This window comes from Pleurodeles waltl, chromosome 5 (genome assembly GCF_031143425.1).
Source record: "Pleurodeles waltl isolate 20211129_DDA chromosome 5, aPleWal1.hap1.20221129, whole genome shotgun sequence".
Classification (NCBI taxonomy): Eukaryota; Metazoa; Chordata; class Amphibia; order Caudata; family Salamandridae; genus Pleurodeles; species Pleurodeles waltl.
The window spans coordinates 1,090,198,374-1,090,220,377 of NC_090444.1; positions in this window are offsets into that span (position 1 = coordinate 1,090,198,374).

Below are 22,004 nucleotides of genomic sequence, written 5' to 3' on the forward strand. Positions count from 1 at the left end.
GCCTGAGATGCTAGGCCTAGAAGATTGCAGAGGTCCTACTGGGGCTGTCCCCCCAATGTGGGTGGGGCGCACGTTGTACCTTGACCCCACTAATGGCCCGCATCCTGGTGGTGGTGTACCTGGATCTTGATGTGCATTTGACGGGAACACAGCAGCCTCAAGGGGGTGAGTACGGGGCATATTCCTGCCTGTCACATTCCCAAGTTAATGTTTTAGGTTCTGACATCTCCCCCTGATGATTAGGAATGAGCCATGTGTGACACAGTAGCCTTGACTATTGGCCCAGGGACCTAGGACACAAATGTGCACAATAAACAAACAATTTGCTCTCCAGGGACAACACATGGCTGATTAATCAAGTGATGTTTGTTGTAGTAGGTGTAATTTCTACACTACAGACCACTACTCCTCAGTGTTACAGGCCAAAGACAAATGAAGTGATGTATCACAGTCCTCAGCCATGTCTCTGGTCAAATGAGTAAATTAGCATCTGCCCCCTAGAGCTCAATTTTCTTCAGTGTGTGACGAGTGCTGGTGATAAACGATGGTCATCATACATGTGACAGGGCATACATTGTTCTTTGGGTGCAGCTACAGATCAATACTTTCCCTTGGTAAGTAGGGAATGTTCATTGACATGATTTATGTGTCATCACTGTTGCCAGCATTTTTTGTGCCAACATGTAAGCATGTGCCCCTTTCTCTATCGATAGAATGTGCAAACTGCTGTTTCATGCATGGTCTACCAGTGTTCATGGGATCATTTATGTATTCCTTCACATATATCTGCATAACAACTTATGTTTCAATTAGGACATTTGCAATGGGGTTACATTTTATGTGGTACCACAGACAGGAGTGTGTCACCATTGACTGTTGGCTCACATATACCCTCACCCATCATAGCATGTCATTTGGCAAGTACAACTGCAGTAGCATTGAGGGACATGACTGGTAGGACTCGAGTTTTTACACACAATGTGCATTTCCATGCTATTGATATGGCATCATGTAGAGAAGTGCACTGCACATGGGTAATGTGTAAGGTTTGTTACCTGACTGTTGGCATGCATCATGGAATGACTTCCAGTTATGTTGGAATCACATGTGTTTGGGGAAAACCAATTCATTCACAGACATATGGGTTTGCAGGACGAAAATGGAAACAGTGATGTAGTTTCCCATTGGGCAACATGAGTGCCTTCTACAAGTACATGTAAATCTATGGGCCTCTCCATCATACAAAGGACTAATGGTGTCTACTGATGCATTAGAATATTTTAATTGTAAGGAGTGCAAGACATTAGTGGTGATTTCCCTGGGGCTTGTTGATTCATTGTGTTGTGGATTTTTAGAGACATATCTCCCTGACAGTTTTCACATTTTGCCTACAGTGTACATTTCGATGCCAAATGTGTAACAAATCTGAGCAACATTAGTACTACTTCCATGACTCCATTAGGACACATGACACATGGTGATGTGTGCATTGTTGATATGTTTCCATTGTGACATGAATATTTCCATGTCACCTTCTCCAGGCTACTGTACTGCTGTCAGCAACATTGCAGGTTTAGAGGCATTTTTTCTTATTGTTGTGTTAATGTGTATGTGACAAATAGATGCCTGCATTCCCTTGTGTAGTGCCTGTAGGAATGTGCCTAGCATTGGCCTACTATTGTGTAACAACAGGTAACTAAGGAATGCTCAATAAGGTAAAGATTGAAAGTGATGCGGTCTCCTACCTGTTTACTGGTTACTGTGATTGCACAACTTCAGCCATGCAAGTGTTGTCTGAGATCCTGATTTTCCTGTGGACAACTGTTGACAGTTCAGATGGCATGCATGCATGTGGTATGGTACATGCAGGAGTCACTTTAGTGTAGTTTGTTGCTGGGGCCTACTTGGTGTCATGGTAATGTTTGCTAATCACAGCTATTGTTCAAGTGTGATCAAGAACATGTGGTGACCCTTTTCCTCTTTGTGTTTACAGCATCAGCTCAGGCAAGTGAGGGAGACAAGGCACAACCAAGTAGGGAAGCATCTGGCCACACTACCTCCAGTCATGACACCACCGACACGGAGGGACCCAGTGACCCGGTGAGTGAAGGGAGTGTCCCTGAGGAGACAGGATCAACATTGTCACCATTGGATTCTTCCTCATGTGGCCACTCCCTAGTGATGGCGGACCCATTAGGACCTAACCCTGTTGCATCTTTATCTGCCACCCCAGTTCTATTGCCACCCTCCCCATTGCTCCCTGGCCAGTTGGCTGTGCCTGCTCACCCAAGAGGGTGGATGTCTCCTTTGCAATAGGCACCTCAGCCCCAGCCCATGTTACCCTTGCTGCCCTGAGTGAGGAGTCTATTGACCTCCTGAGGAGTATCTCTGTGGGGCAGACTGCCATTGTGAATGCCATCCAGGGGTTGGCCAGCCAACTCCAGCAGACCAGTGCTTTCCTGGAAGGCTTTCATAGTGCCATGTCTTTTCAGGCTCTCTCCTCCTCACTTACGGCAGTCAGTCGCCCCCCACATTCCTCCCCCTCCCTCTTACCAATCCAAATCCCCTATTTCCCTACCTGTCCCAAGACCATGGGGACATCCGCACGCACCCACCTCAACACACACAAGCAGCACACATTGACACAAACACCACAAGACACACCGACATGCAGTCATTCAACATATACTCACAAACACCACCTCAGCCACTACTTCACCAGTCACCCCACCAATCCCACCGACCCACACACCACATCCAGCATACCTAAAGACACCTCAACAACAGTCAATGACTCATCCACCACACCCACCATAGACTCAGATATCAGCACAGCACCCACAGACACATCCACCACATCGACCATACCCACAGACACCACCCCAACACATACAGACACATCCACCATAACCACAGGCACCACCCCAAGAAACGCAGACACATCCACCACATCCACCATACATGCAGACATCACCCCAAGAAACACAGACACATCCAACACATCTAGCATACCCACATACACCACCCCAACAGATACACAAACTTCCACAACATAAAGCAAACCCACAGACATCAACCCAACAGACACACACACATATCCACCACTCCCACATCACCCAGCACCTCCACCTCCCAGCCCCAAGGCACGCAAATGCCCACACTCACACATGCAACAGACACCACCCAAACACAATCATACCTCACACACACACACACCCAAGGCATCTACACCCACACACAAGACAACCACTCCCTCAACCTCCAAATCCCCAACCCCTTCTGCAGACTTTCCTCATTTTCCCAAGGAGAGTTTCCTTTTGAGCTGGCCCTTTCCCTTGTTCCTTCCACCCTCTCCCAAACCCAAAAGGCCCCCACCCACATTCCAACCCATCCCTTCCATACCCAAGACCTCCTCAGTCACACCTGCCCCCCTGCAAGCACCCATACCCCTCCCCCAAGAAAAAGCCAACCCCTTCAAAGAAAAAGATCCCCCCAAACCCACTGATCCCAAATCCGACCCCACCCAAAGATGATCCCTGAGGTGCCTGCCTGCCCACTTGATGCGTCTTCCTGTGAAGGTTCCCTGGCAGTGATTGGAGTAATGTGTGGGCGCAGTAAAGTGCATGGACATCTAATTGGAGTGGTCAATGGCCTTTGCTCTAAATATTTTGAGGTAATAAACCCAAGTTGTTGTGTTTTGAGGTACACATTTGTCCTCCAACTCCTTTTCTAACTTTATGTTGTTACTGAGTAACTTGTGTTGTAGGGTGTTAGATCTGACAGCCTTAGGGTGGTCATCCCCCAACTTTTTGCCTGCCACCCTCCACTTTTCTGACACTGTTTTTTCTGGTTTTAGGACTCTGTGCACTTTACCACTGCTAACCAGTGCTATAGTACATATGCTCTCTCCCTTAAACCTGGTAATATTGGTTCATTCCCAATTGGCATATTTGATTTACTTGTAAGTACCTACTACATTGCACTACATGTGCCCAGGGCCTGTAAATTGAATACTACTAGTCGGCCTGCAGCACTGCTTGTGCCACCCACATACTTGGCCCCTTAACCATATCTCAGGCCTGCCGTTGAAAGACCTGTGTGTGCTGTTTCACTGCCACCTCAACTTGGCATTTAAAAGTAATTGCCCAGCCCCAAACTTCCCTTTTTCTACAAATATGTCAACCCTTAGGTAGGCCCTAGGTAACCCATAGGGCAGGATGCTATGTAGGTAAAAGGCAGGACATGTACATGTGTGATTTATTTGTCCTGTTAGTGGAAAACTCATACATTTGTTTTCCACTACTGTAAGGCCTACTCCTTTCATAGGATAGCATTAGGACTACCCTCATATACTGTTTGAGTGGTAGATTCTGACCAGAAAGGGGCAACCAGGTCATATTTAGTATGGCCAGAATGGTAATAGAAAAACCTGCTTATTGGTGAGGTTGGATTTTATATTACTATTTTAGAAATGCCACTTTTAGAAAGTGAGCATTTCGCTGCACTTAAAATCCTTCTGTGCCTTACAGCCTGTCTCCAATCAACGTCTGGGCTAGGCTGGTTGACAGCTCCCTTATGCATTTCACCCAGACAACCACAAACACAGGACACTCAGTCACACCTGCACTCATCTGCATACTGAATAGGTCTTCCTGGGCTAGAAGGGTGGAGGGCCTGACACTAACATTTCAAAGGCTAGTGGCCTGCCCTCAGGCAATGGACTGCCAAACCCCCTACTGGGACCCTGGCAGACAGACCTGTACTGAAAGGGGAACTTGTGCACTTCAAAACCACTCTTTGAAGTTTCCCCCAATTCAAAGGCATTTTGGGTATGTAAACTGGGTCCCTGACCCCAAAAACGTAGACACTTCTGCACCTGAACCTGCAACCTGTCAAGAGGAACTGCCTGGCTGCCCAAAGGACTAATCTGGACAGCTTTGCTGAGAAGGACTGCTGCCCTGCTGTTGCCCTGCTGCCCTCTGACTTTGCTTCGAAGTGCTCTCCAAGGACTTGGATTGAGCTTGCCTCCAGTTTTCTTAAGTCTCAGGGCCAACAAACGTCATTGCATCAGGAAACTCCTTGTGCATTGAAAATCGATGCACAGCCTGCCGGAAACGACACACAGCCTGCCTTGGAACAAGAAATTCGATGCACAGCCGAACCGGAATGACGCAGTTTGACTTTCCGAGTTAAGATTTGACACAGCACCTGCCTTGCAACAGAAGATTTGACGCACAGCCCTACCGGATTGACGCACAGCTGAACTGGAATGATGCAGTAGATTTCCCGAGTGGAAATTCGATGCACCACCTGCCGTGTGACAGAGTATTTGATGCATTGCCTTACAGGATCGACCCAATGCCTGTGACTTCTTCCAGTGCGCCCAGGATTTCCCCACTTCGTCCCGGGCCGTTAAAAAGGACCCTGCATCACAGTGAAGAACCAAGACTGTGCGCCGAAAAATGACACAAAGCCCCTTGCAGCATGGAATGAAACAATGCATTGTATGTGTCACGTCTGAAAAAATGACACACACCCTATTTTCCCACACTTCTCCTCCTCTGCGGCCTCCATGTATTTTATTTTTTATGCAAACCAGGCACTTTGTGTAATAAAGAGACAACTACTGATTTCTAAGATTTAAGACTCTTTTTTTAATCTTGCAAAAGTAATGTTTCAACTTGTGCTTATTGGATCTTTGTTGTTTTGACCTTTATTTAACCAGATAAATATCATATATTTTTCTAAACCTGTGTGGTGTCTTTTTGTGGTGTATTCACTGTGTTACTGTATGATTTATTGCACAAATACTTTACACATTGCCTTCTACGTTAGGCCTGACTGCTCAGTGCCAAGTTACCAGAGGGTGGGCACAGGATATTGTGGATTGTGTGTGACTTACCCTGACTAGGATTGTGGTCCCTATTTTGACAAGGGTGTATACCTCATCCAACTAGAGACCCCATTTCTAACATATGCCTACAGTTGTGTGTGTTTCAGGCTGATTTCTGATCCATTTGCCCTTGTTTGCAGTATCTGTCTTTGTGGGCAGTGCTGGTGTGACTGAAGACAAAGGTAGGTGTTGTCTGTATGGATATGTGTGTGTTAATCCAAATGGGGTGTTGTTGCATTGTGTTCTGTTTGGTATGGTAAGTATTTCATCTGGTGTTGTCCTGTGTCATCTTGTATGGTATTAGACTGTCCCCCTGATATGATCTGTGCATTTGCCCCATGTGTGGAAGCTAGAGTTTTGTTGTCCACACATGGAGGGTGTTCAATTGTGCTAGCTTCTTCTGCATTTGTCTGAGCATGTGTCCATTTTGATGTGTGTACCTTGCAGCTACTTCATTGTCCATGCTATTGCTGTTATATTTATGCAGATAGGCATGCCACTTGGCTCTACTATTGTTTGTCCCTATGATACTTAAAGGGCCGGTTCCTGTGCAAATGTTTTTTTAGGGGCATGTGCAAAGTGTAATGTGTTCCAGGGCGGAATCCTTCCATGGGTGCTCCTGATGCCCCCATCCCTATTGTCTAGGTATTGTTTGTATAGTGAGCTATGAATATTTGTCTCTCAAACTATTGTGCATCCCATTGACCTTCCATTGTGTTGCAATGTGGATGATGTGTCGGTCCATTGCAGAGTTGTTTCATGGGAGGGGTGTTTGTGCTCTATGACACATCCATCCATATGTGGGTTCAATCTGACCACAGTCCATGGCATGTGTGCAATTTGAGAGTGTCAGTTGAATTGGTAGATGTGATGTTGATGTGGTGTTGCTTTTGTACGACACAATATTGTGTGCCAAAGACGGGCAGATGTGTGTTTTGTAAAGTGAGGCGATGCAGTGTGACTGACCTGCCCAAAGGGGCGTTTTTGTGGTTGTGAATGTGCCCTCCTTTGTCAATGACTCTCACTGGGGGCACAATGACACAAATACTTGGTGCCCATAGTGTGATCCCCATATCATGTGCACGACGGCATGACGATCTGTTGTTAAGATTCATTACACAGGTAGGTGTGTTCACTGATCATCAGCAGCTGCAGGACATTTGTGATGGGCTCCACGGTGGCAAAGGATTTGTAACGCTGCCTGCAGGTGAGTTGCTTCCTTTATGCTCCCTGTGTCTGCCAGTTACGGTGTGGTGGTTGGACCGCCACAGTCACATTGGCAGTGTGCAACATCAAAATCAGTCCGGTGGAAACACTTGCTCCACCGGCCTGTTTGTCCTGTCACGTCACCATGGCGGTCTACACTACCTGGCAGTGCCGGCGAGACTGCTGTGGACCTTTACTCTATGGACCCGCCAACATTCTAATACAGTGGGCCGGCCGCTCGGACTGCCACCCAGGCCATGGCGGTTCATGGACCGCCAAACTCGTAATCAGGCCCTTAGTCAAATCCAATGACAAGACTTACCACTTTTACTTAATTAAAGGTATAGGCAGCAACTGTAGAGATGTTGTAAATTTTATGTATTACAACTGCTATCCTATTATCAACAAGAGAAAAATTGTGTTGCAGATTTACCATATTAAATGATCTAATGAGCTTTACTGTCTGCTGCAGTGTAAATAATGTGAGCAAATACATATATTAACAGCACAAGTTTTCATTTATTAGAGAAAGTGGGTGCTTTATGAAAACTAGTGACATTTAGGGCATTTTATCAGTGACTTGCTGTAAGTGAGATTTGCAATGAAGTGTTTTTGTGTCTATGTTTTACGAGAGTTTCCCACAGCATATGTAGCGACAAAAACTGGAATGTGCCTGAGAGCTGGAGTGGTTCCTAACAACACAAGAACCTTTGCTTCCAGACCTTTTTGGAAATGTCCGACTCATTATCACTCCCTCTAATTCTTTGCCAGTAATGTCCCTTCCCACAAGAACAGTCAAGAAAATGAGAATAATACTTTTGAGATGTGGGTGTTCATATCCACGGTTATGTCACTACATAAACGTAGTATGCTTTAAGAAATTATCATTAGGAACTGTGAATTTGTGAGAATAACTAAATGGCAGGGAAAAGAGTGTCAGAACCTCATAATCTACCAGAACCCACAGATCTCAACCCAAAATGTAAAAGTTGGTCAGATACACGATTTAATTAAGATGCGAATAAATTGGTCTGAATTTTGTAGCAAGAACATTCCACAACATGTTACCAAAAGCTTGAGCACCGTGCATATAACCATAGTTGTACCTAATTGAAGGTGCAATTTTTGACATATGACACAGACCACTGATTTCAGTAATTGAATCTATGGATTTCACAAGACGTATGTGCGAGATATACAATCAAGATTTTGTACTGATGGAAACAAAATAGAATGTTTTAATTTTCTGTGAGCGTTTTTTTAATGTCTTTATTGGCATTTCAGCAGACAGAATTCCATACAAAAGATCTTTGCACGAACCCTGCTCTACAGGCACATGTTATCAAGAGCAGTTGGAGAATAATGAACAGCAGATACTAATAAGGTATTGTACAACTTCAACACGAAATCTCCTCCCCCCATCAAAGCCTCCACCCTTCAGCTAGCTCGCCCTTGTAGGAGCAATATCAAATGCATCTGTTGGTCGCAAGTGTGTCAATCTGGCATGGAACAGCCACCGTACAGCTATAACCGCAGTCCTCGCATTTCAGGGCTGTAATGCTCTGCGTGGTCTACTCCCCCATGCACAGGGCAGTCACCCAGGAGTACTCCCCTCCGAGGGCTCTGTCAGTGCCTCGATCATGACTCCCCAAGCGATTATATTATCTGCTACTTTCTCATCTTTCCGTGTCTCTTAAGCACATGCACTAACTCCGCTCCTGCCCATTCTAATAGATACACCTTCCAGTCTTTTTGCCGGGGAGGCCTCGCTGAACCAGCATGAAGCGATACGTCTCTTTGCCATTTTAAGACCCAGTACTGCAAATCACCTGCTTAGTTTCTTTTGGGGTCTATAAAAGAGTAAGATTAGCAGACATTGTTTAACCTTGTATGGGACATCATATCCCATTACAGCCATTACAGTTTAGTTTTGTGCCAAGACCTCCACCCTGTAGAGCCCAATTACTGTGCAACTCCACACTACATGCAGGAAGTCCACCACAACAGCACCACACCTAGTGCATCCCTAGTCCCTTGTGGGGTAGATGGCATGCAGTCTCTTAGGGGATGGGGAGGCCATGTGGGCAAAGCTATATTGCACCAATTTAAAATGCACGTTTATCGTCACCCTGCCCACTTTACTGTGAATCTTTAGCCAGTCTTTGATGCCAATACGGTTGTCACTGACACGCTGCCAGGCCTCCTCCACCTGCAGTGGTGGCCGTGGTCCATCCACACATAGAGCTCGATATAGGTGTGTAATCAGGCTGCGACCCCCTGCCAAGGAGAACAGGTGAACCATTGTCTAAGTGGGCTCAGGGGCATCGGGAAACGATGGGCAATGTTCTTGAGCCATAGCAGCAACCTCGGCATATTGTAGGAAGTGGTCTCTGCCCAGTCCAAACGTCTTAGATGGATCATGCATAGTAAAAAACAGGCCTACAGGATAAAGGTCTGACAACATAATAGACGCCCCCTCATGCTAATTGCTGACTGCCATAGACTGCTAACAGCCTGCACTATCCAAAAGGCCTGATATGGGGTGTACGGTGCTCTCCGCAGCACCCACTGTACCTCTGTCTCCCAGATTCATCAGAGTCCTCTCCCTCCCTTTAGCAGTGCCCCTAACTCCTAGCCTTCATGAATACCAGCCAGGAGTGACCTTTTCCAGTCGTCCTCGCCATCTAACCAGTGGATGGCATGTTGGAGGTATGCCGCCAGGTGGTAAAGTTCTAGGTCAGGGACCTCCATTCCACCACTGTCCCATTCCCTCTTACGGGTGGTTAGACTTATTCTACAGAGCCTTCCTGTCTAACGTAGTTTTAATAAGAGTCCATCCACTTCCATATAGACATAGAGACACTGAGGCAGAACCACAATTTTTATGAGAACTATTTTCCCAATCAGCCACAACTTTAGCATACTTCAAAAGTCTATGGAGGGTCCCAGGTTGTGGATCACTCAGCCCAGGTTCAGATCTTATGTTTGTTGTAGGCTGTGCACCATCTTTATTCCCAGATATTTGACATTATCTACTGTCCAGGGCAGTCCCAACTCAAGTAGGTGCTCCACAGGTAGCTCCCTCAGTTGGCCGAGCTGGAAGGGGATTGACTTAGAATGGTTAAGGCAGAGTCCCAAGAGGTCTTCACATTCTTGCATAACATTCAGCAGGTTCAGGATTGAGATGTCAGGTTTACACAAATAGACCATAGCATTGTTGGCATATAGAGAGACAACATGCACCATGTTGCCCACCCATATGCCCCATCCCTGCATCTCCTGGAGAAGCTGGCACACCAGCGGCTCTATTGCCAGGGCAAAAATCAAGGGAAACAGCAGACAGCCCTGGCAGGTCCTTTCCTGCAGCAGTATGTAAGGCGACATATGTCATCCTTCGCTATAAAGTAATTTAATCCATCTGGTGTAATTATGGCCTAGTCCCGCTCTGGTCAATATTTCTCTCTTTTAATTCCAGCAAACCGAGTCAAATGCCTGTTCTATATCCAGAAAGGGTAGCACGTATGGGTCATTGTCTAGGCCAAGATTGTGCAAGACGTGTTAGGAGGCATAGGCTACACAATGTGTTCTGACGTGGAATGAATCTCAACTGATTCGTATGGACCAGTGATGAGTGGTAAGGCATTAGTCTCACAACCATCATGTGGCTGAGGATCTTCTGACATATATTCAATATGAAGTCTGGACAATAGGAGTTTGCCTCTGTGGGGTCTTTTCCTGGTTTCAGTACCAGCCCTATGGAGCTTCCTGCATAAAGTCTGGGAGAGCACCTTTCTCAGGTGCTTTGTTATAGGTAGCTAACAATTTATCTATCAGGGGCTCTAAAAAGGTTTTATAAAATTCTGCTGATAGACCTTCTCCCCCAGGGACTTAGCGTTCTTCAAGTCGTCTACCACCCTAAGCAGTTCATTTTTGGTTAAAGGGGCCCCAAGTTCCTCCGGTTGCTCAGGTGTAGGCCACGGCAGGGGTAGTTCCACCAGATAGTCAGGAAGGAGGTGCACATCTGAACGCTATGACACTGCGTACACCTCTCGAAGGTGCTCTACAAAAACCTTGTTAATTGCTTTATGGGCAGAAACAATGGTCCCCATTCGGTCCATCAGGGTCAGTATGGGTTGCACTGAGGTTTTAGACTTTATTAGTTGCACTGAGAGGCATCCCACCCTATATCCATTTGTGTAAAATCTCTGGCGATTGATTTGCCGAGTGTGTTTTTCTTGTTGGGTCCAGAGCTCATATATCTTGTGCCTAGCTTGGTCCCAGTCTCCTAGGGTTTCTGGGTGTGACCCAGTGCCTTCGTAAGAGCCGTCAGTGCCTCTTCACTATATGTCAGGTCCCTCTCTAGCATCTGGTGTATGCCTGTGTCTGTAGCCATGCATACTTTCTGGGTGGCCACTTTCATGGCATCCCATTCCACTGCCCGGCTGCCCACACTGCCCCAGTTACATTCAAAGTATCGGTCATTGGCATCCTTCAATTTCCCACAAAAAACTGGGTCTGTCAGTGCCTCTACCTTGAGGTTCCTGAGCCGCACCCTTGATATCAACCCATGTAAAGTATACATAATCAACAGGAGTAAGGGGTCAGATGTATAGCAGGTAAACTGAATCCACTATGTGCTGTGTCGCATCAGCTTGTGTGAAAAATAATCTGGTCCACTATGTATATATGTGGCATGGGTATTGAAGGAGAAGGCAAGGGTCTGCAGGTGTTGCACAAGCCACACGTCCACCATTCCCATACTTGCCCTGGCCTGCTCACGTGCCAGTGTCATACTGGGCTTAGTGCCACAGCATGGCGGGATCTGTCCAGCATACCATCTACTACACAGTTAAACTCTCACAACAACATGACAACCTCTGCCCCAAGGGAGTCCAGTGCTGTCACCAGCAACATACCAAGGCATGTACTGTCATCAGTGTTAGGTGTATGCATATTAATGACACTTAACTCGTGTGTGTCTAATGTGCCTATCAGGATAACATATCTCCCATCTGTGTCAGTCAGTGTATGCATATTTTTAAAGGGTACTCCTGGAGCAACCCAGAACAGGGCTTCTTGGGGATATTCCGAGTAGGATGTGGTGTAGATTTATCCATACCATCTCTTCTTTAGAATTTTCATGCAATCCCCCCGCAGGTGCATTTCCTGTGATGTATCCTGCCCCAATTGTAACAGTGACCAGCATGGTATCAAGCAGTATTAGCAGTTTGGGGAAGCAACCCACACAAAATAAAACAGGAAAATGCAACATACTCTCAGAAATCCCTCCACTAACCTTCCCACATGCAGATTGTAGCATATCACTACTGACTCAACTGCTAGTCAAAGGGATACGGAATCCCACCCAAAACTCCCACCCCTCCCATACCCAACTATCTAGGTAACTAGAACTACTTTAGGTGTGGACTCTAACCAAGTCTCTAATACCTCCACAAATGACAAGTCCATTGTGGGTACTCAGCAATCTAGGGGAAGAGGGTCCTTGGTTGTTCATAGTCGTGAAATTGGTAGTTAGGAAATCATAGCTCAATATCATAATAACAAGGAGCCCCATTTTACAACGTGTTAGGCAGTGTCCACACAGATCTGGCTTTCAACAATGCAAGCTATGAATGAGATTACGCACAAACTCTGTATCAAGAGTCATACCTTCAGCTGCCTATCCCTCATCAATACTATCGCTCAGGATGTCGGGGACCATACATATTTGAGAAAACAAGTTTTGGGACACCATATCTGTTGTTTCAGCATAGAAGGTTCCAATTTGGCAGACCATAGTGTGACCCCTACCATCCGCAGTAGGGGTCCCTGGAAATAGCGAGGGTGCCACTTTATACCTGTTCCAGTGGCAGTATCCGTATCACGTTGGCTCTCACCATTCAGGAGGTCATTGTTCAAGCATAGACCCAGCATCTACAGCCAGTCAAATGTCACTTGGAGTGACACAAAAAATGGACCTTGTCTTTGTATTGGACCTAGAGTTTTGCAGGAAACATCAAGCAGTATTTAATATTGTGTTCTCTTAGCAGTTTTTTGATCTGTATGAAATTCTTCCTAAGCTCGTGGACTTTTCCCATATAGTTCGGGAGAATTAGTATCTGCTTATCCTCATAGCGTGGGGGCTATGTAAACACACATGTTGTAGAATAGCACCTCTGTATCTGTAGTTCAACAAGCGGGCGATTAGGGCCCTCGGGTGCACCCCAGGTGCGGCTCTGCTGCCAGCATCCTGTGCGTTCGCTTAATCATGAAGAAGTTAGAGAGGTGCTTACATTTAAGTGTATTGATAATCCAATCCTCCAGGAATAGTTCAGTAAAGGGGTCCTTCATGTGTTCCTGGAAACCAAGAAGACATATATTATTCCTCCTGGGATGCCCCTAAGCATACTCAATATGCTCCTCTTTTTGCATTGTACTACATTTTAGGCATGCCACCGTAGCTAGAAGTGATTTGATTTCTTTTTTAGGGTGGTGACATCTTCCTCAGCATTGTTAACTCTGTCAGCAACTTTACGGAGGTCTAACCGGACATGGTTGACCTCGATGGCCATCAAGTTCCTTTATTCTCTAGTGCAGCCCTGGTCCCCTGTATTGTGGCTAGGACCTCTGCTGCGGCTAGCGTCGTGTCTCCAGGTCCTGGGCCAGACTGCTCGCCCATTCCAGTCTCCTGAGGTGTGTGACTGGACACAGCATATTGATCTATTTTGTATGATTTCACACCCATAGCTCACTTCTCCTTACCGATCAAGTAGGCAATTCTGGGGGGAAGGTGCCCACTGTTTGATGCCTCAGTGTCTTTCAGCCCCCCCACACAGACTCAACAAGCCCCAGGTAAGACCCGGCCAACCCAACGGCATGTGGAGGGTTGCATGCAAATTAGGGGGGGTGCCAGCCAAGGACCGGGGAAAGACTCACTTCTGGTTCCCCACCTGAAATATCCAGCAGCCGCAGGTTTCAGAACCCTCCCACCTCTATTCTCCTCAAGGCAGTGATTAGTCCTGTCCCAGGAAGGCAGTGAGCGACCAGGCTGCCTTTCAGTGATGCCCGGCACCTGACCAGTCTCAGAGGCCCATCCACATCCAGTAGTCACACAGTCTAGCAATAATGTCTGATGGTCACTGGGCTCGGCTGTCACATTCCCCAGTGGGCACTCACCAGGTGTAAAATGATTTCCAGTCTCCACTTCCTAGCAGCAGGTGCAAATTAAGGATCCCTCCATATGTCGCCCTCACTGTAAACCTGTCCCACCAGCCATGAACTTCGGTGCAGTACAGTATGGCAGGAGTCATTTTCAGCCCATGGCGTTGCTTGTCCTATTTCCCTTGGTGGGCTGTTGCCCTAGGGCCCGGGCCTCACTGCCTTTGTTAGAGGATGAGGGAAGACATGGGCTCCACTGATCTCGCCCAAACCTCCCTAGATGGTAAGTATCGGGGAAATGGAGTTGGGCCCAGAGGCTGCCACTGATCTGGGGGCCAGTAGTCTTTGGGGTTCCCCCCCGCCCTCGTTGTGCAAGTGGATTGCAATTCGGGGTCGCAGGCAATCGCGGCACCCGTCAGCTGCAGCGCCGCGGGAGTATTCAGGGGGGTGCCCATGAGGTGAGCCCAGGCTCTCAGCCGCTGCCTACATCTGCTGGTGGGTGCCAGCAATGACAGGGCCGATGGTGTTTTACGCGCTCCCACTCCACCCCGTCGGGACTGGAGGTGAGTTCAAGTCTATTATTGGCGCTGCTGCTGCACTCGGGCCTTGCCATCTCCCGGGATCACATCAGCCTGCTCGGCTGTAGCAGCATTGGTCCATACCCCCACTGCCATACATTGCTGGAGTTCGGGAATCAGTGCATTGGCACCCGAGGTAGCAGTGGGTACAGATGCTCTGATTTGTGGGTCTCCTTTAAATCAAGAACGCAGGATACAGCAAGATTATGACCACTCACACTGGGAGCTTTAGAGAGGCACGTCTATTCAATCAACTTGGTTGGCTCCACCCAACTCTGCGAGCAAAGTTAAGCATGTCCGAAATACTCATAGAATTTGTAATCATTAGTCACTAATATTACAGGCTCTATAGCTTCTTAAGTAGCATACGGTCCTGGGACTACATAAGCATCAAAATACAAAAGACATGGACACCTTTACCATTTTCATTGTTTTAACAATTCTTTATTGGTACTTGATTTACATCACTAGAAGCATTCGAAAAAGTGCCTGTAACAATTACACTTAACTGGTCACTAGGAATGCCACATGGCACCTGCACCATTCAGGTACGTTTTTTAAAATTTGTTAGTGAAATCTCGTCCAAAGGATAACTTTTTTAATGGAATTGCCGTAAATTTAACTGGCAATGCATTTTGGACATGAGGAAATGTAAAATGTTTTTGATCCCTATGTAGACTTCAATTGCAGCTTCACATACTTCTTAGTATCACAACCCACTTTTTAGTACGTGAAACATTTTTGTAACCCACCCACCTTTAACGGACATGAGGCAGGCAATGTTTTAATGCTACTAAAGAATCATGTGGAAGCGCATTGTTATTTGCAAAAAGCATCTTTTTAATTGAAATGGTCTTTAAATTTGCAAAGACATACAGTTTTACAGATAAAGGTTTATTGCACACACAAGATAATGTGCGGAAATTGGGTGTCAGTGAATATTTATTTGTCCATCACCAAGTAAGTTTCTTGATTTGTTTTGTTCCTATTAAAATCCTTATTTCAATTACACATCAGAATGGCAATTCATTTTTGCTTTCCTAATTGTTAAATGTGTACAGTTCATTCATTTAATTTCAAAACGTTATTCAAATACAAAATATATTCATAAACGTATCATACAAATACAAATACAGTACAATAAATAACACCAATACAAATAAATTCACACGACTACAAGTCAATTACTATACAAGCGTAAAACTACTACAACCATTAAACCGTACGCATAGAGCGATGGACACGTACTGCAGCTACCAAGAAGGCTCCGACGTGAGCAATTACCTCATCATCAACCAGTTTAACCAAAATCTTAAAAGCTACTCTGCAATTATTAATCTCACATCTCTTAGCAAGGGGTGCCAATACAAGCCTGGTATGCATAGAATACAATTTACAGAAGAACGTAAAGTGCAACATTGTCTGCCCAGACCTCCCATCAAACGGGCAAGGTATACGATCAAGACCAACATTATAATCAAGGGGCAAGCTTAACAAATAATTCATTGTCCCTGCCCTAAAACGAAATAGCAAGCTCGCTTCCAAGGACCCATTGGCCTTTTCATGTACCCTGCTATCCGATTCAACAATAGGGATTCAATGTCTATAGCCACTCTGGGCTTTTCCCTCTCTGTGGTCAGCCTCTCATTATCCCTCAGATTAAATAATTCCCAATAGAATTGTTTTTGTTGACATTAGAGGCAGCCTCAAGATTCTTAAAAACATCATAAAAACCCGACCTGTGCAAACTTGACGCCACATAAGATAACCGGGGGATCTCCATACCCTTATCACAGCTGAGGCAGTCCTTTATGATATCCCTTGTGAGACTTGCATCTTTATTCTTCCAAACTGGAAGCCATAACAAGGGCGGGCGAGTAACAATATAATCCTCCACAAAACAAAGGCAAATTTTTCTACGGCAAATCACACTAGGGGAGGAGATGGGGGTAGCCACCACGCTCCTACAAAAACCTATTCTCCTCAAGTTGAATCGTGGCACATTTCTGAAGATCCCACACCCCTGCTTCATGCGGCACAGATGCTAAACATTGTGGGGGTCATTCTGACCCTGGCGGTCGATGACCACGGAAGCACTGCCAACAGGCTGGCGGTGCTTCCCAGCCCATTCTGACCGTGGCATTAAAGCCACGGTCAGAAAACGGGATCCGGCGGTTTCCCGCCGGATTTCCCCTGCATGGGCTGAATCTCCATGGCGGCGCTGGAGATTCCGACCCCCTTCCCGCCATCCTGTTCCTGGCGGTTTTTACCGGCAGGAACAGGATGGCGGGAACGGGTGTCGTGGGGCCCCTGGGGGCCCCTGCACTGTCCATGCCACTGGCATGGGCAGTGCAGGGGCCCCCTAACAGGGCCCCATAAAGATTTTCACTGTCTGCATTGCAGACAGTGAAAATAGCGACAGGTGCAACTGCACCCGTCGCACCCCTGCAACTCCGCCGGCTCCATTCGGAGCCGGCTTCATTGTTGCAGGGCCTTTCCCGCTGGGCCGGCGGGAGCTCCTTTGGCGGGCGCCCGCCGGCCCAGCGGGAAAGCCAGAATGGCCTCCGCGGTCTTTTGACCGCGGAGTGGCCAAATGGCGGTTTCCGCTTGGCGGGCGGCGCCCGCCGCCCGCCTAAGTCAGAATGAGGGCCTGTGTGTTATATATTTTTCAAAGAGGAGAATAGCGCCTCCTCTCCTGGGTTGAAGTAGACTAAACAGAGAGGAAGTTGCCTTCGCTAACTTCACCCTACTATGTGTGATATGAGGTGCCCAGCAGCCCCTGTTTGCAAATAACACCCCTTAATAAAGGAAAGTGCTAGTGCACTTCAAGGATTTGGAGCTGACCATCATGGTGGGCAAATGTAGCTTCTTTAAGCCACAGGCCATAATATAGGGCTTTTTAAATTTAAATTAGTTAATAGGTCTAGATCTCCCATGAAATCAACAAACCCATTAACTAAAAAGTGGGGTGTTTTGGGGTACGAGCCATCAAAACAGAATCATCTGCACATAGCAACAAAGGCAATGGGGAACCAATGACAGTTGGAACATCAAGGATTATATATTTTTTTTAAAGGATAGACATTGTCTATTTATAAAATAAATAAAAGCAGGGCAAGGACACATGTGAGAAAGTAGTCTCTTTCTAGCATGGTTACCCCCATTTTTGGCCTGTTTGTCAGTGTTTGTCAGTGTGTTTTTATTGTCTCACTGGGATCCGCTAGTCAGGACCCCAGTGCTCATAGTTTGTGGCCTACATGTCAGTATGCTTTACTGTGTCACTGGAGTCCTGCTAACCAGAACTCCAGTGCTTATGCCCTCTCTGATTCCAAATGTGTACTTACATACCGGTAACCCAGTATTCCAATCCAAATTGGCATACTGGACCCCCCTTATAAGTCCTTAGTATATTGTACCAAGGGCATTGGAGTTCCAGGATATCCATATGGGCTGCAGCATTTCTTTTGCCACCCATAAGGAACTCATGCAAACACTTCTTCAGGACTGCCATTGCAGCCTAAGTGAAATAGTGTAAGCACTATTTCACATCCATTGTCACTGCATCAGGTCATTTATAAGTCAACTAAGTATGTAACCTTCAGACCCTGAAGGCTAGGTGCATAGTACCTGTGTGTGAGGGCACCCTGCACTAGTAGAGGTGCCCCCACGTCAGCCAGGCCCATTTTCCCGGACTTCGTGAGTGCGGGGACACCATTAGTGTGTACTACATATAGGTCAATAGGTCAATACATATAAGTAGCTTCACAATGGTAACTCCGAACATAGACATGTGAGGTGTCTAAGATTGAGAAATTGTACCCTCAATCTGATTCTGGTATTGGGGGGCCAATTCCATGCACCCTCGGGGATCCACTGTGGACCCCCATTGCTGCCATTCAAGCCATCTGAGATTTTCACTGCAGCCCCAGCTGCTGTCACCTCACATCTCACATCTCACAGACATGCTTTTGCCCTCCTGAGGCTTGAGCAGCTCAATCCCAGGAAGGCAGAACAATGCATTTCCTTTAGGAGATGGGTATTACACCCTCTCCCTTTGGAAATGGGTATTACAGGCATGGGAGGGGTTTCCTCCTAGAGCTTCTGGAAGAACTTTGAAGGGAAAAGATGGTGTCGTCCTTGCATAATCCAGTCTACACTGGTTCAGGGAAACCCAGTCCCAGCTCTGGCATGAAACTGGACAAAGGAAAGGGGAGTGACCACTCCCCTGTCCATCACCACCCAGGGGTGGTACTCTGCCATCTTGTTTTTAGGATGTTCAGGGATCTCTGGGAGCATCCGACTGGTCCGTGCCAGCAGGTGACGTCAGAGACCCCTCCTGATAGGTCCATATCTGGTTAGGTGACCAATTCCCCTCTGAGGCTATTTAGGGTCTCTCCGGTGGGTGTTTCCTCAGATTCAGATTGCAAGAGCCCAGCAGGGATCCTCTGCATCCTTTACTTCATCATCTACCATCAGGTCAACAGCAGAACTGCTCCAGGAACTCTACAACTGCAACAAAATATCCACGAAGGCTACTGAAACTCTGTAACTTCAGCTCCTGCCAGCAACTGCAAAAGGTTCCAGGTTGTGCACACTCTGAGGACTGCCTGTCTTCATCCTGCACCAGAAGAACCAAAGGAATCTCCCGTGGAGTGACGGAGTTACTTCCCTAATTCAGCAGGAAACTCTATGCAGCAATGACCGGGACTCTGGGAACCCTCTCCCAATGACAATTGTGGATCCTGGAACACAGGTGGTGGACTAAAGTGACCCCGACTGTCCAAAGGTCCAGCTGTCCAAATATATTGGAAGGAAGAGCTTGCCTTCCTGTGCCAGACAGTACCCCAGTGCTCCAAGTGTTTTGCAGCTCCCAGAGCTTCTGTGCACTTTTCCAAGAATTCCTTTGTGCACAGCCTAGACCAGATCTCCAGCACTCTATCCTGTGACGCTCAGCTCCCTGAGTTGTTCTCCGGCGGCGTGGGATCTCTTTGTGTAGAGCTGCAGAGACTGTCATTTGCAACTCCTTTGTCCCTGTGCTGTGGGACTCCTGTGCATGCTGCCTGGTCTTCCAAGGGCTTTCTGAGTTGCTGAGCCCCCTCTATCTCCCCCTCCTGGGTCGAGTTGACCTGGTCCTTCCTGGGCCCGGGCAGTGCCATTTTTTGCAAAACACAAGTTTTGGTTTACCAAGGCTTGTTGGAAGAATCCTGTGATGCAAACCAGACTGCATTCATCCATCCGGCGTAGGACATCTTCTGCACCAACCAGGAATCTGCATCTGTCTTCTTTGGTGCAATACTTGCTGTGTCTTCTCACTGGTGGTTCTCCTTTTGCACCTTCATCCGGGTTAGCAGGGGCTCCTGTTCTCCCTGGACTCTTCAGTGCTTCTTGGACTTGGTCCCCTTCTTCCACAGATTTTCAGGTCCAGGAATCCATTGTTGGTGTTTTACAGTCTCTTCTGGTTCTTGCATAATCTTCTATCATGAATTCTGGTGCATTCCAGGAAACTTACTGTGATTTAGGGTCAGATGTAGCAAAGGGTTTTTCCCATTCTGTGTCAATGGGAAAATGTGTTCGTACATATGGCACTTACTCCTGTTTTCAAATTTTTACAAAATGAGATTCCCAAGCCCCGCTAGGACATGACATGCCTGATCAAACTACCCAGGCAAAGTATTTTCTACATGTAGGTTGTGCATCAACTTTGCTATGATACATTCACACAACTTAGAAAAGGCATTAATAATGTTTACAAACCTCTATTTTTGGACTGACAAACCCCTACCTGATTAAAATTCTCCCCTACTATATCCCTAAAAAGTCACCAAGGGTCCGGCGCCCTCCAGACAAGACACAAATCATCAGTAGATGAGGGGGCGTGGGCGTGAGATCCAACATGGCAGACGTGTAATTTTCCAGCTCCGCACCGGCCTACTATAATTATCCTCAATCCGGTGGCAGGAGACAAATTTTGGAGCCCAGCAGTCAAGCGCTCATTGTAACGCAACCCTGACAGCCTGCTAGTGCCGTTGCCCGTGGGAAGGGAAGGCATGACGCTGCAGGAGGAGAGGCCGAAGGTTCGGGTCTGTGGGGCCACAAGCGCCCGAGAGCTGGAGAAGCGGAGAGTCGGCGGCTGGACCCAGGGAAGCGTTCTCTGTCTCCACGTGACGCGGTCTCCCAGGCCAGGGGTCCAGTGCATGACACCCGTCCTGCTGCTGCAGGAAATGGGGCCCTGGGCCGAGAGTGATGCACGCTAAAATCAGCGCAGCAGAGACCCAGAGGAGCGAGGCAGGGCCACTGGCGGGAGACCGTTGGAGGCCAGAGGATGCCCCCATCCCATCATTGCCGTGGGAAGGGAAGGTGCAGCGCCACAGGAGGTGAGGTTGGAGTACTGGGCCTGCAGGATGGCCGGCGCCTAGGAGCCAGAGGCGTGGGACGCCTACGGCGGGGCCCCAGCGAGCATTCTCGGCCCCAATGAGACACAGTTCCCCCTGTCAGCAGACCAGTGTACAGTGCGAGACCTGCAGATGCAGCTGAGGGGACCTGATGCCGAGGGTGCCGCGCACTGGTGTCGGTGCGGAGGGGGTCCAGAGAAGGGAGGCCACTGGAGGCTGTGGGACCTGCGGGCGCTCCTGCAGGAGAGCCGAAACCGGGCTCGCTGGTCTGCCCAGGCTCCATGGATGCAAGACGCAGCAGCATGGGGGGAAGACTAACCTGCTGAAATGACCAGGATGCCTCATCTCAAAGAGGACTACTACGGGTATATGCAGCTGAGCAGCGTGATTCCCCCCATGGTAAAGACAACGACAGGCCTTGCCTGGCAAGGCTGGTGGAGATGCATGGAGAAACAAGATGGAGTTGACCAGCTCACTTTGTCCTGTTGTGAAGGGTGGACCTAGGTGGGACCAGCCAGAGCCACGACCAGAGGTAGAATCTACTTTGTTCTGTAAAACAGTTTGGGGGTGGCAACGTTGAGACGCTTTGGATGAAATGACGACTGGAAGTGACTTGAGTGACTTGTATGTGGTCCCTGAGGTGGCCCCTGCTGCAGAGGGCCAGAGGAAGAGGCATGACACACGTAACAGAGAGATTCCGCAGGTGTTTGCCATGGGGAAATCAAAGCCCAAGTTGTAGGGCCCTATAGGACAAACGTCCCTGGCCTTACATGACCA